This window comes from Lissotriton helveticus, chromosome 10 (assembly GCF_964261635.1).
Source record: "Lissotriton helveticus chromosome 10, aLisHel1.1, whole genome shotgun sequence".
In the NCBI taxonomy this organism is placed as follows: domain Eukaryota; kingdom Metazoa; phylum Chordata; class Amphibia; order Caudata; family Salamandridae; genus Lissotriton; species Lissotriton helveticus.
This window is the reverse complement of record NC_136071.1, coordinates 781,421,610-781,437,480: the sequence shown is the minus strand read 5'-3', so window position 1 is coordinate 781,437,480 and position 15,871 is coordinate 781,421,610.

The following is a 15,871-nucleotide window of genomic DNA, read 5'->3' as shown; positions in this document are numbered from 1 at the left end:
CTTTTCCCCTGCTGGGCCTCTTTTCCCCTGCTGGGCCCTGTCATTCTGTTCCTATGCAGGTTGTCCTGATCCTGTCCTTATGCTGTAATAAACCTGCAGAAACTCCTACTACCTCGAATCTTGACTCTTATTTATTGAGCTATCTGTTATGCTATAAGTCTAGTCAAAAATAGGGTATTATTTATTTATTTACCACATAATGGCGCCCGAATAGGGACTTGCCCTTTCCCCACGCGTCGGTGAAGCCACGCCGACCCCCTGACCCTCTGCAGTCGTGACGGAACCATACTGGCCAAGTGCAGATATTTCTGCTTCAAGTATCCCTCAGGCCCACGGAGGAGACGGAGGAGGCGGTCCAGCATCCGAACGAGACGGTGGAGGAACGCGGCGAGTCCCGACCAGAGCCCAAGCCGAGAGTCCAAGGTCCGAGGTATCCGGAGGTCCACCCGTAATTGAAGTCCGAAGTCCGAAGTTCGTCGTCGTAGTCCAGTCCCGTCCGAGGCCTTCCGTTCCGTGCTGCCCGGTGAGTACCATTGCTGGGGTAGTGTCTAGACAGGGTCAGTCTAAATTGACTCCTGGTCCGTGGGTTGGTGGTACCCAAGCCCACAAACGAAGTGTTCACCTAGGTGGATACGGGTCTTGATGTGTTCCTTTATGGGACCGGTATGTTCCGTACTGTTACAGCAGTGCATCCAGTAACTCTAGTCTGTTCCGTTCTCGAGAATTCTGTTCTGTTTCTGTTTTCAGTTTTTTCAGGTAGTATTCTGTTCGAACTGTTATTTATAATGTTGTTTAATGTATTTCCAATGTCGTGGTATGCCTGAATTGTTTTCCCAATTGTTATTGTTTTTCGTGTATTGTATTGTGTTCCGATTCAAGTTTAGAATGCCGCTCTTTTCCAAGTTACGTCAGTTAAAAACTAGAAAGGGTCTGCTGGAAGCAGCAGTTCCTGTTCCGCCTAGGGACAGTCCAGGTCACTTTATGTATCAGAAACATGGCATAAGCGCCATATTGTATCTAGATTTATGGGTAGAGTATACCAAACAGTTAGAAGAAAAGTATAGATGGCCCGTATCGGGTACATGGGATGCCGAATGTATCATGCGAGTAGAAGAAGCATTATGGAAAAAGAAAGCCAGACAGTCACAGAAAGATGCCATCGAGTTATGGCGTAAGGAAGCGCATAGAAGAACGGAAAAGGAAGTCAGAAAGTCAGAGTTAAGTAGAGAATCCCAAGAACGAGCCCAAGAAAGAGAATTAATCGAGATAGGTGAACAAGTCAAAGCCGAACAGTCAGACAGACAGAGGCATGCCCTTATTAAGGGTATGTATCCTCTCCTTGCCGAAGGCTTGCCAAAAGCGACCCCAGAGGCACCCAGTAATTTCCCGCCACCATTAGTTCCGACCAAGCTACGTCACAAACCGACCGCAGCTGATATTTTTATTTCGTCCTATTTGGACGACACCGTTCCAGAATATGCAAATCCTGTTCGCGCTCCGCCAGTCCCTGTAAATCAGGCACTTCCCGTTCCTCCTGACACCGGAGTACCTGTTACGGTACCCCCGGGTCAGCCCGCCGTACAAGTTCAGCCCACGTTACAATTACCGACTCTGCAAGCACGAAGAATGTCAGTCGACGATTCTAGTCTAGGGGCCGCAGGAGGAGGTCCTCCTCAAACCCCGCCGCCACACAAGCGTTTAACAGCACTCGAATTACATGCTCAAGCATCACAGCGTACTCCTAAAAGTAATAAGTCTGTTGCAGAAATCAGACAAGCCCTTGCCGAATGTGTCTATGATCCAGTTCCAGGCGAATATACTATGGTTTTATATTCCTTACGTGTAAGGAGAGTGACCGAGTATCTAGTCACCTTACCGAATATGAAAGAAGATCTAGACAGAATATATCGTTTCATCCGTACAGGGGATGATCCAGAAAGTATTGGCGAGATTATGTCTCAAAGGAAAGCCGAGATTCAGCTCATGATATTAAAGTTCCTGATCAATTGTCTAATAAGGGAACAAGATTACCCGTCTAAAGATCCCGCCGAGATGAGAATCCTAACAAGGTGGAGTGATAATATAGCCGAGGGTAAGCACAAGACCGTCGGTGCCATGGAGAGTATGTACAAGAAAATTCGTAAAGAAATAATAAGGTTACACGAACAGCGTAAAGCAGCACAAGTAAGCGAGAAAGAAAGTATCTCTGATCCTGAAGAGGAAGACGAGAATCCCGTCAGAATAGCGTATGTAGGAAAATCCAGATTTCCAGATCGCCATTTACGTCCAGAACCTAAGTCTATTTTTCATCATCCAGCACCAGAACGAGAGCCTTGCTCTCTAGAACAAGTATTTCAAGCTATCGATCACATTCTGAAATCACGAGTCGGTTATAGCGAATTAAGTACCATGCACGAACAAGAACTAGCCCGATCAGCAGTCCGATGGATTACTGATTCTACCACTTTTCCAGACGAAATAGTGGCACAAATGTTTCTGAAACTGCCCCCAGCCGAGCAGCGACTGGTGGGTATGTATATGATCCAGCACCTCATTACTCTGTATGAGGGTCAACATTCTGATCCAGGCCCGTTACATGATATCCTGAACGAGTTACTCCAGTACAGATGGAGAGGTCTAGGTACCGATTTAATTAGTGTCATTCTAGAACAGCGCCACAAGTATAGAACGTTCCTGAACCCGCATTTTGTTCATGTCTCACCCCCAGAAAGTAAACCCTTCTACATAGACAGACAGCATCCGTTACGAGAAGTCCACCCAGTCCAAGGGGCGGGTGGCGAAATGCAACGAGTGTTTGTATACACTCCAATCACAAAGATGGAACTCCTCGAAATGAAAAAGTTAATACCCTGCCATGACAAAGATCCAGCAGGGTTCCATAGAGAATTAAAAGACATGCTCCGTATGGGAGAATACACTTACCCAGATATCATTAAAATGTTAAAGGTTCTGCTACCCGCAGGGGTGTATGAAAAGTTAAAGGAAAAAGAATGGGAGGTGGGAGAGAAAAAGATCGATTGGGCAGCTCTAGAAGCTGAAGACAAGGCACGAGTACCAGGTACCGGTCTTGGAGATAAATGTAAAGAATTACCAGAATTATTGATTCAAGTTTTACCCAGATTATTGACAACAAGAAAAGAAGACTGGGATGCAATCTCAGCCTGTAAACAGAAACAAGATGAGGATATTAGTGATTTTTATTCTAGATTTGAGAAATGTTTCAGTATTAACAGTGGTCTCAGGACAAGTAGTGAGTCATACCCTCATCTTTTCGTTACCAAATTAGTCGAGAATTCAAGCCCACAAATTAAAAATCGAGTTTTGAAAGTCGAAAGCACCTGGCAAGCAAATACTCCGTCCCAGATGCTCCAGATGCTCCAGTATCACCAGAATAGAATCAGAGAAGAGCAAGAACACGAAAGAAAACGTATGAAAGACACGAAAATGAAAGTGCTAGTTGCACAATCTATTCCTCAAGACAGTCAGAAGAGGGGTCCGAATCAAGCCAGTCATCCTGCGGCTCCCGTTAAAGGGAACTGCAATTATTGTAAACAGCCAGGTCATTTTATAAACGAGTGTGCAGTTCTGAAACACAACATAGCTACTGGTAAGACCAAAGAAAGACCACGTCCGCCAAGACAAGAACAAGTTTCACAGACTCCTCAGTCACAGAATGCACAACAGACAGTTACAGTACCGCAGCCTATTGCTGCAACACAGCACGTTACATCACAGATGTACCAGTATGCACAGTCCGAGTATCCAGAGTACCAGTCATATTCATGAAACAGCCTAGAGAGGGAGGTAGGCTTGCCTCTCATCGAGATACCTGTAGACCAAGAAGGTCCCTATGTTCATAGTCAAGTATTAGGGAAAGACAGAAAGTTTTTGATCGATACAGGGGCAAGTAGGACCACAATTAGTCACGCCGAAGTTCCAGGGGCTCCGCTCTCAGGCTCAAGAAATGTTTCCCTTGGATTTTCAGGAAAACCCATAATTAATGAAATATCTAAGCCAGTTACTCTAGAAGTAGGTCCATTGTCCCGTACTACTGATCTGTTACTTACTAAGTCATGTCCAGAAAATCTATTAGGTATTAAGACACTGAAAGAATTAGGTGCAGTTATTTGCTGTTCCCCAGAGGGAATACGTCTGTTCCTACGTGACTTTAAGGGTCACTATGTATTACGAGATTTTGATTCAAGATTGTCTAATGTTCCGCAGCATTTATGGGCGCAAGGTCCAACTGATGTAGGTTACATGCAAATCACACCCTATCGTGTGACTCTCAAACCAGGTGTAGTGTTACCACGAATCAGGCAGTACAGATTGCCACCTGAGGCTGTAGCAGCCTTATCCAAAATTATTGACGAGCTCATGGCTCAAGGAGTAGTTGTAGAAACTGACTCCAATGTATGCAATTCTCCGATCATTCCAGTCATGAAACGTACTGATCCAAAAGCACCCCCAGTATATCGATTAGTGATTGATTTGCGAGAGCTTAATAAATGTATTATTCCTCAGTATCCAGTTGTCCCAGATATTTCTTCCCTGTTAACAGCCATTGATTCCGAAGCCATGTTTTTCACTGTTATTGACCTCAAGAATGCATTTTTTAGTGTTCCAATTCATCCAGACAGCCAGTTTCTTTTCGGATTTTGTTTAAATGGAAGGAGCTATATGTTTACACGCGCTCCTCAAGGTTTCACAGAAAGCCCTAGTATTTACAGTCAAGCACTCAAGAGACAACTAGACAACATTCACATGCCAACTGACACTGCCCTGCTCCAGTATGTCGATGATCTACTGATCACAGCCCGTTCTGAACGTGCTTGCGAGCGAGCATCACTTACAGTTCTGTATTTTCTAGCCGAGATGGGGCACAAGGTGTCACCTTCGAAGCTTCAATTCTGTGTCCAGCAAGTGGTATACTTAGGACACTTGCTGTCCAAGAGGGGTAGGCAGTTGACACCCGACCGTATCCAGTTAATAGCGAGTCTTCCCCAGCCCAGAACCCAGAAGGAGGTACGTGCTTTTATCGGCCTTACTTCTTATTGTAGACAATGGATTCCCCAGTATGCGTTCCTAGCCAAGCCACTGATACAGTTAACGACACAGGAGGCAGCCGTATCGACTGTCCTCCCTTGGACATCTGAACATACACTTAGTTTTAATGAGTTAAAGAAAGCCCTATGTCAAGCCCCAGTTCTAGCTACACCGAACTACAGTAAGCCTTTTACACTTTTCGTTACTGAACGCGAAGGTACAGCATTATCTGTCCTCACACAAGATCAAGCAGGTCAATACAAGCCCTGTGCTTATTTTTCGAGCACATTAGATCCAGTCGCCCAGGCGTTGCCTGTGTGCCTCAAGTCAGTTGCAGCCACAGCACTGGCTATCAGACAAAGTGATTCCATAGTTTTAGGACATTCCCTGACAGTACAAGTTCCACATTCAGTAGAAGTTCTTTTAAACCGAACACAAACTCAGCACTTGACCATTGCACGTTTAACAGGTTATGAATTGACACTGTTCCAGCCACACATAGAAATTAGACGCTGCAACGTCCTGAATCCTGCTACACTGTTACCATCAGTTAGTTCAAATCCAGACACACATGATTGTGTGGAAGTAGTTAACATTACGACAAAGCCAAGACAAGACCTGACAGACATTCCGTTACCAGATCCTGACCTGACACTTTATGTGGATGGTTCATGTATGAGAACTAGTACAGGAGAACTAGTCGCCGCGTATGCAGTGACTACTGACACTGAAGTTATTGAAACACACCGTATTGATACTCTGTCCGCTCAAGCAGCAGAGCTAGTCGCTCTGACACAAGCCTGCATACACGCCAAGAACCTGAAAGTTAATGTTTACACAGATTCACGTTACGCATTCGGAGTTGTACACGACTTCGGAGTGCTCTGGCAGGAGAGAGGTTTCATGACTTCTCATGGAACCAAGATTCAGCATGGTCTCCTTATTCAAGCTCTGTTAGATGCCATACATTTACCGACATCTATTGCTATCATGAAGTGCAAAGCACATACGAAAGTTACTGACATTATTTCCCAAGGTAATGATTTAGCAGACCGCACAGCCAAGCTTACAGCACAGACTCCAGACATTCCAGTTAATCAGACACATATTCCAGATCCGACTACATGCATGACAGTTAAGGACCCTACTCAAGATGTCATAGATATTCAGTCACATGCTACTCCCGATGAAATCAAGAAATGGTCTGTACAAGGAGGGGTCCAGACAGATCAAGGATGGTTAACGAAGGGTAGAGCCACATGGTTTCTCCCCGATTCTATGGTTCAAGTCATTATCAATACCGCACATAGTCCAGCACATTTAGGAGAAAAAGCTATGTTAGACAGTATCCAGAACATTTGGTTCAATAAGCATTTACGAGCTGCAGCCAAGCAGAAAGTCCGTACCTGTATGATATGTTGTCAGTTTAATCCAGGTAAAAGTGTCCCGGTGGAACAAGGTGGTTTCCAGCCCCCTGACCACCCTTTTGAGGTCCTCCAGATGGATTATATTCAAATGGAGCGATGTCGAGGTTTCAAGTATGTCCTTGTAGTTGTATGCGCCTTGTCCAGATGGACAGAAGCATATCCAGTCCCAGATTACACAGCCGCGACCACTGCCAAGCAGTTGGTTCGTGAATTCTTCCCTAGATATGGACTCCCTAGAGTCGTATATTCTGATAACGGTCAGCCATTCTCCTCAGAGTTAATGAAGCACGTTTCCCTGTTGTTAGGGTACCAGTGGAAGTTCCATTGTGTACGCCATCCAGAAGCAGCTGGACTAGTCGAGAGGCATAATCAGACTCTGAAAATCCGTATAGCAAAAGTATGTAAAGACAAGGGTGTGGATTGGTTAGTAGCTTTGCCAGTCGCTCTGTTTTACATGCGTATGGTCGCACATTCCAGATCAGGTCTGTCCCCGTATGAGGTCGTTTTCGGCCGCCCCCCCAATATGTGGGGTACTCCTAGACCCCGAAGTATTACCGATGTTTCATGTAATATGCTGACAGATTACCTAGCTTCCTTGATGTCTGCCCTCAACTCATGTCGTTCACAGGTTGCCGCCGCATTTCCAGACAATACCGAGGTGGCACCGCACGAGATCGTTCCAGGATCCTTGGTGATGATCAGAAATTTTGACAGATCAAGTCCGCTGGAACCACGTTGGAAGGAGCCACGTCAGGTCCTCTTGACCACCCGAACTGCCGTCAAGTTGGAAGGCAGGAAGGGGTGGGTTCATCTTTCTCATGTAAAACTTTTCAAAGGACCGAAATCAGTCTTCAAAAACACTTCCAAGAACATTTCCCAGGATTCGAAGGATTGCCAGAATATTGTTTTAAAGGACTGTCCCGCACCGGACATTATTACAACCCCTCCCTTGTTAGAGAAAACTCCGCAACAGGAGTATAAGTTAAAGCTCAGGTCTAATAAGTCAGCCAGTTTGATTGTATAAGTCCTCCCCTAGGTGAAACGGTTAGATTGTTTCTGACATGTATAAAATAGACCCCCATAGTGAGAGAGTCAGTCAAAGTTCACTTAAATGCATCGTTTTTCTAAGTTTCACATTGTTTCTTAGCATAATGATTTCCTGCACCAGTTATGCTTTCTATCTGTGTTTTCCAGTTCCTCATGTAAATATGTCTGCTCATGCTACAGTAGAGCACACGTTTAGTGATCTGCCTCCTCACGAATATTCATACCGCCTCGCCATGCGTAATAACACATTCATCCGTATGTTACATTATTCACACCAGACCAGCAATGCCACTAATTGTTGGGTGTGTGGTCGACTCCCCCCTTTTCAGACACCGAAGGGAGTTCTGCCACTCTTTCCTTATCCATTCTCACACAATGGTTCGTGTGGAGCATGGTCCACGTTAACGTCATCTTCAACAGATATGTCTTTTCTTAACAGTACATGTTTTCCAGACAAGCAAGGTTTCCCCCACAGAACAGGTTTAGATTTAGAAAATGAAGTATATAATTTAGGAAATTATTCGTCGAATTTCATGGTTCTGAATGTTCAGTCTGATACTACTCCAGACTCACCCGCTATTTCAGTACTACCAGTCAAAGGCGAATTATGTGTCCGTAGTTATGGTTCTGTACATATAGGTCATAGTGAATGTACTACTGTTATCCAGTATAGTGACAGTGGGAAATCTATTTTTAAAGCTTCACGTCATTCTTATTTTGTTTGTGGTCAAACTGCATATGTTCGTCTGCCCCTCGATTGGGAGGGAACCTGTTACATTGCTTTCCTACTGCCACCTGTTTTTCTAGCCCCACCTGACTATCATAGGAATTCTTTCTTAGTACACACTAGACACAAGAGAAATCTCCCGATTGTCGATTATACTGAAACCGCCGCAGAGCAATTCATTGATATAGATAAAGGAGTTTTCCCTTATTTAGGTACAGTTGTAAATAGTAAGCTAATCCGTAGGTTAACAAGAACCCTTGAAGCAGTAGTAGATGAGACTGCCTCCGCTCTAGGTAACTTAACTGAAGAGCAGTCCTTTATGAGAATTGTCGTTTTACAGAATCGTCTCGTCCTTGACGTCATACTGGCCGATAGGGGCGGGGCCTGTAGAATTCTCGGATCCAGTTGTTGCATTTTCATTCCAAATAACGCGCCGTCTGTTTATTCAGCTATAACCAGACTCCATAAAATTGCCCATCTGTTACACCAAGATCCAGGCACCTGGACATGGTCCGGTTGGTTCTGGAATATAATTTCCGCATGGGGATGGAAAGTCCTGTCCTTTCTAGGTATTGCAGTAGCGATCATATTTAGCTGCTGCCTCTGTATACAATGTGGCCCTGCGATTTGCAGCATGTGTGCTACCTCTTGTATTCCTAGTCCCAAGCCCCGTTCTAAATCTCGTTCCAAGACAATTCGAGACGAGCAAATGGTACTGTATGAAATGATAGACGGTATCATGAATATTGATGTTTCCTGATGGAAACGTAGTGACAAGGAGGGAATGTGGAAAAGTAAATTTTGCCATGTTCTGTGTCCCTACGCCTCATCCATCATATGTTATGTGTGCATGACCAATATGCATATGTTATTCCCTATGCCCGATTAAAGACGCAATTACAGTTGTGTCCACCTCTAGTATGTTAGTTTCTAGTCCTCGTGAATACTACGAATATCAGGCCTATGTAAAGTAATGTTGCCACGTTTCTCAGTGTGCACGTTATTCAATTATAAAGTCCCCGTTTCCAGGCCTCAAAAGGGCCCGGACCACAGATTCAACTCCTGTCTCCCGAAAGCCTCGCTAAGGAGCGACACAGCCCCCACCTGTATCCTCGACCCTTCACTTACTTCCTGCCTTGCAGTGCCCGGTGCACCCCGGCTCTGCCTCTGAGTCTGCCAACAGTATGTTATAGTTCCAGCTATCAGTTCAGTCCTCCTCCTCTGCATTCCTAAGCTACTGAACTGCATCAATAGTTTCCGTCATTGTCTAGCCTTCTCGTCTCCACGTTAGAGAAATACTGTATTTAATAGTCATTTAATATTCTTCACGCACTACATGTAGAATAATGCATGGTCCAGTCTTAGAATCAGGTTAGCTTTTCCCCTCATGACTTCTAGTTTATATCAACATGTTCCCTAAACATTAGATACCAGATAGGGTTTAGGTACATGTCGCTCCGACCTTCCAGACTCTAGTCTCTGCTCCTAGAACAGAGTTCATAGCCCCCAGCTTCTCCTAGTAACACGTCATTGCTAGTTTTCGCGCACCATTAGGTTAGAGGTCCCGGCTCCTTAGGTAGCCCCCTCCAATGTTTCCGCCCATTCATGACATATTCTGTTACGTTTTACATCACATGTCTATGTATACTCCCAGTTACACCTCCTTTTTACTGTTATCTCTCGAGACTGCTACACGTCACGCCTTCTGCTCCACCCACTGCTACGCCTACTGCAATGTAATGCTATGTGTTTGCGCTATGTATATAAGTCAATGTTTTGTTATTAAATGTTAGCGCGCTCATCCCAGACCAAGCCCCAGCAGCTGCTGGGCCTCTTTTCCCCTGCTGGGCCTCTTTTCCCCTGCTGGGCCTCTTTTCCCCTGCTGGGCCCTGTCATTCTGTTCCTATGCAGGTTGTCCTGATCCTGTCCTTATGCTGTAATAAACCTGCAGAAACTCCTACTACCTCGAATCTTGACTCTTATTTATTGAGCTATCTGTTATGCTATAAGTCTAGTCAAAAATAGGGTATTATTTATTTATTTACCACAGTGGTTGGGTCATTTTTAGCCAAAGATGTGTCAACACTAGTAGACAGTTCCTGACTAATCTTATTAGAAGTTAAATTTCCAATAGTTTGTGGCAATGCAACCAAAACATCTGCTAACGGCTGATGCATCATTTGATAATAAGAGGTCTACTGTATCTGGTAGTGCACCAAGATCAGATACCAATGATGCTGTCAATCCTTCTAAACCTTCTCTCCATGCAATCATGCTCTCCACACCAACTTTTAGATTTTCTATAAATAGGGGGTAGTCCTTATGCCTTTTGCCAACTTCTTTCATAGATTTTTATTTACCCCGCTGATCCTAGCTGTATAAATTTGACAGTCCACTTCCCCAGATTCCGTACTATCCTGTTTCCAGGAAATGAGACCACCATCCATGTTATTCATAATAGAAACAGAAGCAAGAGGACCTGTGAGAGGCGCAGTCATCACAGGAGCAGCTGATGTAGCTGGAAACACTGGAGATACCAACTCGACCAGAGTAAGTCCCCTGACCCTGGTCGAGGACACACTCTCTCTCCAGCAGCTCCGCGCCCATTTCTCCACCGTCGAGCCTCCTCTTCTCCTCCTGGGAGGGGTTCAAGTCCCCAACGTGCCAGTTACCTCTGCTTGAGTGTAATTATTTTATTGATTTATTGTGGGCTAGTCGATACAGTTTGTGCCGAATTTATATTGTTGTGTTTTAATCTTCATCTCTAGTTAAGTTTGTTGGCCGATTCTCGCCGCCTCCCCGCATCATTTTCCTGCTGCTACTGCACCTGCGGCCAATCCCTGTCTATTGCCAACCCCACCTCCCAGCTGATCATCCCTCCCCCCCTCCCCTTCTTAATAATGGCTGCTGCATTGTCAGCGATGGTAGTTGCGAACTGGATGCGAGGTTCCTGGGGTCTGTAGACGAGGGTGTCGGGTAGCGTGTTCCTTGGGCTGTCCTGGATCTGGAAGCGGAGGTGCTCGGTGTTGGAGTAGGGGGTCACTCGTGCTGGAGGTGGAGAGTCGGAGGGGGGTCTTGTGTGCGATGGCGAGTCCTCCTCCTGGGCGGTGGAGGCCGTCCTTTCTCTGGATCTTGTAGCCGTCTGGGATGGCAGTGGCGATGTTGGGGCCAGAGGTGGTGTTGCTCCAAGTTTCCGTGAGGAAGGCGACATCGGGCAAGATGTGTCGATCAGGTCCCAGATCTCTATAGCATGTCCATGTAGGGAGCGCACATTGAGGAGGATACATGTCAGGGCTTTGGTGGTCCGTGCGTTTGGTGGGCCTTCAATGGTAGTGGGGGCTTTGTCAATGGTGAAGGATCTTCGGCAGGGTCTGCACGAGAACTGTCCGTGGGTGGTGTTTGGTGAGGATCTTCCACAGTCGGTGTGTCTTCCGGGATTGAGTGTGTGGAGGACGGTGGAATCGTAACGATGGGGCCTTGGAGATCCAGGGTTCCTGGCGCTGGCCGCGGACAGGCGCAGATGGGCTTGCCTTAGGCAAGAACACGCAAGGAGAGTCTACACCCTCCCAGCGAAAGACAGAGCTATAGGGTATGGCACGTCCCAAGAAATTTATGGGAACCACTCTTAGGGAAGAAATCCCGCATCAGAGAACAAAACTATAAACCTGCGGCAGAAACCACAGAAGGCTTAGTAAACAGCCAAAAGGTATACTCTAGCCAAAAAAGGAGGGCTGAACCAGCAGCCAACTGAAAAACTGGGCCAACCAAGGGACCCCAAGGGCACAGCAACCCACACAGAAAGTGTAACAGCCACTCCAAACACCAAACACCATGAACAAGTGGGATAACCCCTCCCACCAAGTCTCGGAGGATCATCAAACCCGCCTACTGAGGAGAAGGCGGAGGAGGACATAGGCCTGCAAGAAGACGCTGAATGGCGTAGTCTGCATGAGTATTAAACAGAAGGACCCCGTCAAAGGGCAGATCAACCAGACGCTCTCTAATGTTTTCAGGACAGACCGCATCACGCAGACAAGCATGGTGACAGAGAGCCACAGAGGTGGCCATAGCACGGCCAAGAGCATCTGCAACATCCAAGCCCGCACGAAGAATAAATGCGGCCAACTCCCTACCGTCCAACACATGGCCCGCAGATCAGCACGGGCACCCTCATGGGAGACATGAGAAAGAAGAGGCTCAACAGAGTCCCACAGACTGGAAGTAGCCCTGGTCAACACACACAAGGTATTAAGCGCTCGAAAGGCAGCGCTGGAGAAGCGAAGACATAACGCCCTTATGAATCCAACCACCGGGCCTCCCGAGACGGAGGGAACAATAGTACAGGCAAGCACAGAAAGGCATTCCGCAGAAGAAAGCCTTGAGTAGAGCGGTGGAAGGAAAAACAGACAGGGTCATGCGGAGCAGGGCGGTGGTGATGCAATGGCGCCTGAGGCACCGGATCGCCCGTGGCAGGGTACCCCCAAACCCCTATAAGAGAATTGTGGAGTGACGCTTCAAAAGGAAGGAACAACTCTCGTCCACCAGAGCCCTAGTGGAGAACTTCCAAAAGTTTGTCCATAGGAAATGGAGTGACAGGTTCACCCATACGAAGAATACCAGCGGCTGTGGAAATAGCCCGAACAAAAGCAACACTGGCCTCAGTAGGACGTCGCGGAGGAGTAAGTAATTCCACCGTGGGCGATGGCTGCAGACTGAGCCGTCATCCCCATGTCCAGGGGGGAGCGGCCAGTCTCTGAATAGAGGAGGGTCCACAGAAGAATGGGGAACCCGAGGGGCCTCAGGTTGTCCATAGGAAATGGAGTGACAGGTTCACCCATACGAAGAATACCAGCGGCTGTGGAAATAGCCCGAACAAAAGCAACACTGGCCTCAGTAGGGCCTCGCGGAGGAGTAAGTAATTCCACCGTGGGCGATGGCTGCAGACTGAGCCGTCATCCCCATGTCCAGGGGGGAGCGGCCAGTCTCTGAATAGAGGAGGGTCCACAGAAGAATGGGGAACCTGAGGGGCCTCAGGGGAAGGCGGAGAGGCGGGTGGAAAAGCCAGCCGCGAGCCACAGAAAGAAGGGTTCGAACATTTAGGCCGTGGCGATGGCGAGGAGCCCTCGCTGGAAGATGCCAGTGAAAAGTCAACAATACGGCGCCCAGTCTCCGGGGAGGAACACACCAACAGATGACAGACCTCTCAAGAAGGGACCTCAGGAGATGACTCAAGAACCCGACGCAGCTCCATGGAGTCCGCCATCGGCGCCTGATCAATGTCGACCGGCGCCAGAGTGGGAATTCGTGGCACCGGGTAAACTTCTGCCACAACGTGCTCTTCGGGAGAATGGGGCGGGGTCGATGCCGGAACGGCGAAGGAGCGGCGCTGGCTCGGCCTCAGAAGGGGCAGCCGCCCGCGTCGAGGACCGAAAGGGACTTGTGAAAGCGCCCCAGGTCCCGGCCTCCAACAGCAACTCCACCGGAGCTGGGGAGGAAGGCTCCCGGTGCCGAAACAGTGCTGGCTCGACCTCTGGCGATGCAGCCGCCTGCTCAGAGGACCGAGGGGGACTCGGGGGCGAGCCCAGAGTCCTGGCGATCTCCTGCAACACCACAGGGAGCCCCGTAGGGATATGAGGCGAGGCAGGGACACTAGAGGGGAGCCCCGAAGGACCACACCTCCACAACACCACCCTCCTACAACCTGAAGCCGAAACCTTCGGCGCCGGAGCCGCCGGCGACTCCACGGAAGGCCAAGCACGAGCCAAGGGCTCCCCAGATGTCTCAGGAGGTGGAGGAAGGGCCAAAGAAGCCTGCAGAGCCACAGCGTAGGCTGTTATTTGGGCCCTAGTTGCCTCTGCGCCGGGAAACGGCGGGTAGGAAGGCGACGTCCCGGGGGGAGCCGGCGCCCACCGCGGAAGGAGGACTGGGCCTCGGAGACAAACTGAAGGACCTACCAGCCGGTGAGCCACCCCCCTGGGACCTTGGTGAGAGACGATGTCGCAGACGAAACCGGCGGCTTCTCGCCTCCGAGGCAGGGGACGGACGCTGGGATGACCTGGACAAGCGCGCCGACAGCAACTTCTTCAAACGCTCCTGCCTCAATTTAGGCTTAAGGTGCTGGCAGGCGTCGCAGCTCTCCGAGTCGTGGTGCTCATCTAGGCACCACATGCAAATCAGGTGAGAGTCCGTCGCCATTTTGGGACGTGTACAGGAGGTACACGTCTTGAAGCCCGAAGTCATTCGCACACTGTTCCACTAACGCCAAGCGTGAAAAAGAAGAGAAGGCCAGGACACATTCCGGATCCACGTTGCACGCAGAAAAGAGAAAAAACTGATGTAGGCGCTCCGGGGTGTGACTTACGTATCCTCGCTGACGTCACAAATGCGGACGACGTCAGGGCGGAGTCACATGGTGCAGTACCCCCGGCGCGCAGGGCTGCTGTGGCAAAAAGATTTTCCGGATCCAGTCTCACACCTGGGGATAATTCTACGTTAAGGAATCTCCAGCTAGTAGTCTCTATCAGATACCAGAAGCACATCAAAAGCGGGTCAGTCACCGACATCTGTTGGTGATAGGCACCACATGGTTTGAAACAAGCTTTCCTAGCTGAAATCCTTGCATCAGGAGAAAAATCTAATTTTTTTTACAAAAAGTTGAAAAGAGGTCTGTCGAAAGGACTTTGGGAAGTTCTTCCGAGATCTGTGCTGACTGGTGTGGAAAGAAAAGAACTGACGTCCGCGCGGTGGGGTGGCGTCTGTATAGGCACCGCCACATCACTTCCAGAGCAGTTGCCAAGGATATCATGCAAAGCCAAACCCCACCACCTACTGGTGCACAGGGGTACAGCTCACAGAAAATTTCCAGATCAGTCTGATGCCTGGGGATTATTCTAAGGTAAGGAATCTGTGGCTAGAAGTCTCTATCAGATAGGGTCATAGGTCTTCTGGGCCGCAGATAAGATCTCACCCACCATGTCCTAAAGGCTGCTCAAACTGACTGAACTTAGGGCAAGATTGGCAAGGAGAACATGCATTTGTCAAAAGTGTCCACTCATTTTGACTTTTTGCAAGCAGAGTGACTGGAAAAAGTATTAGCATTTACCCAACTGGTGGATGCCTATACCAAGCTCTTATGTGTCTGTTACTGGGTCAAGAAATCTGGGCTTCCTGGAGCAGGTCTAAGGTGACTTGGTTGATTGGGGACTCACGGGGAAGATCCCTATAAGGAATGCATGGATATCTGGTAAAATAATCTTCAATGGAAAGGCGTGAGGAATTCTGCTTTCAAAACCCCCTACAATCTGTATGTACACCAGGGACTCCTCCCCTCTAGCTGTTGGCAGCAGGAAAACACCTGTGGGAGTAATAAAGAAATAAAGTATTAAAGAAACGTTAGGAGAAGAACAGTAACATTGAAAAGTGACTCTTGTGTCTTTAAGCAGGAAGGTGGAGAAAACGTACTAATCACAAAAAGGAGGAAGAGGAAAGGACACTGGCTGTTCTACTCCTCTCTGATCCTTCTATGTTCGGCCTAAACCAGAAAGTCAGAGATCCTACGCATACTGCAGGCCACACCCTTTACCTAATTTTCACACACTCTCCA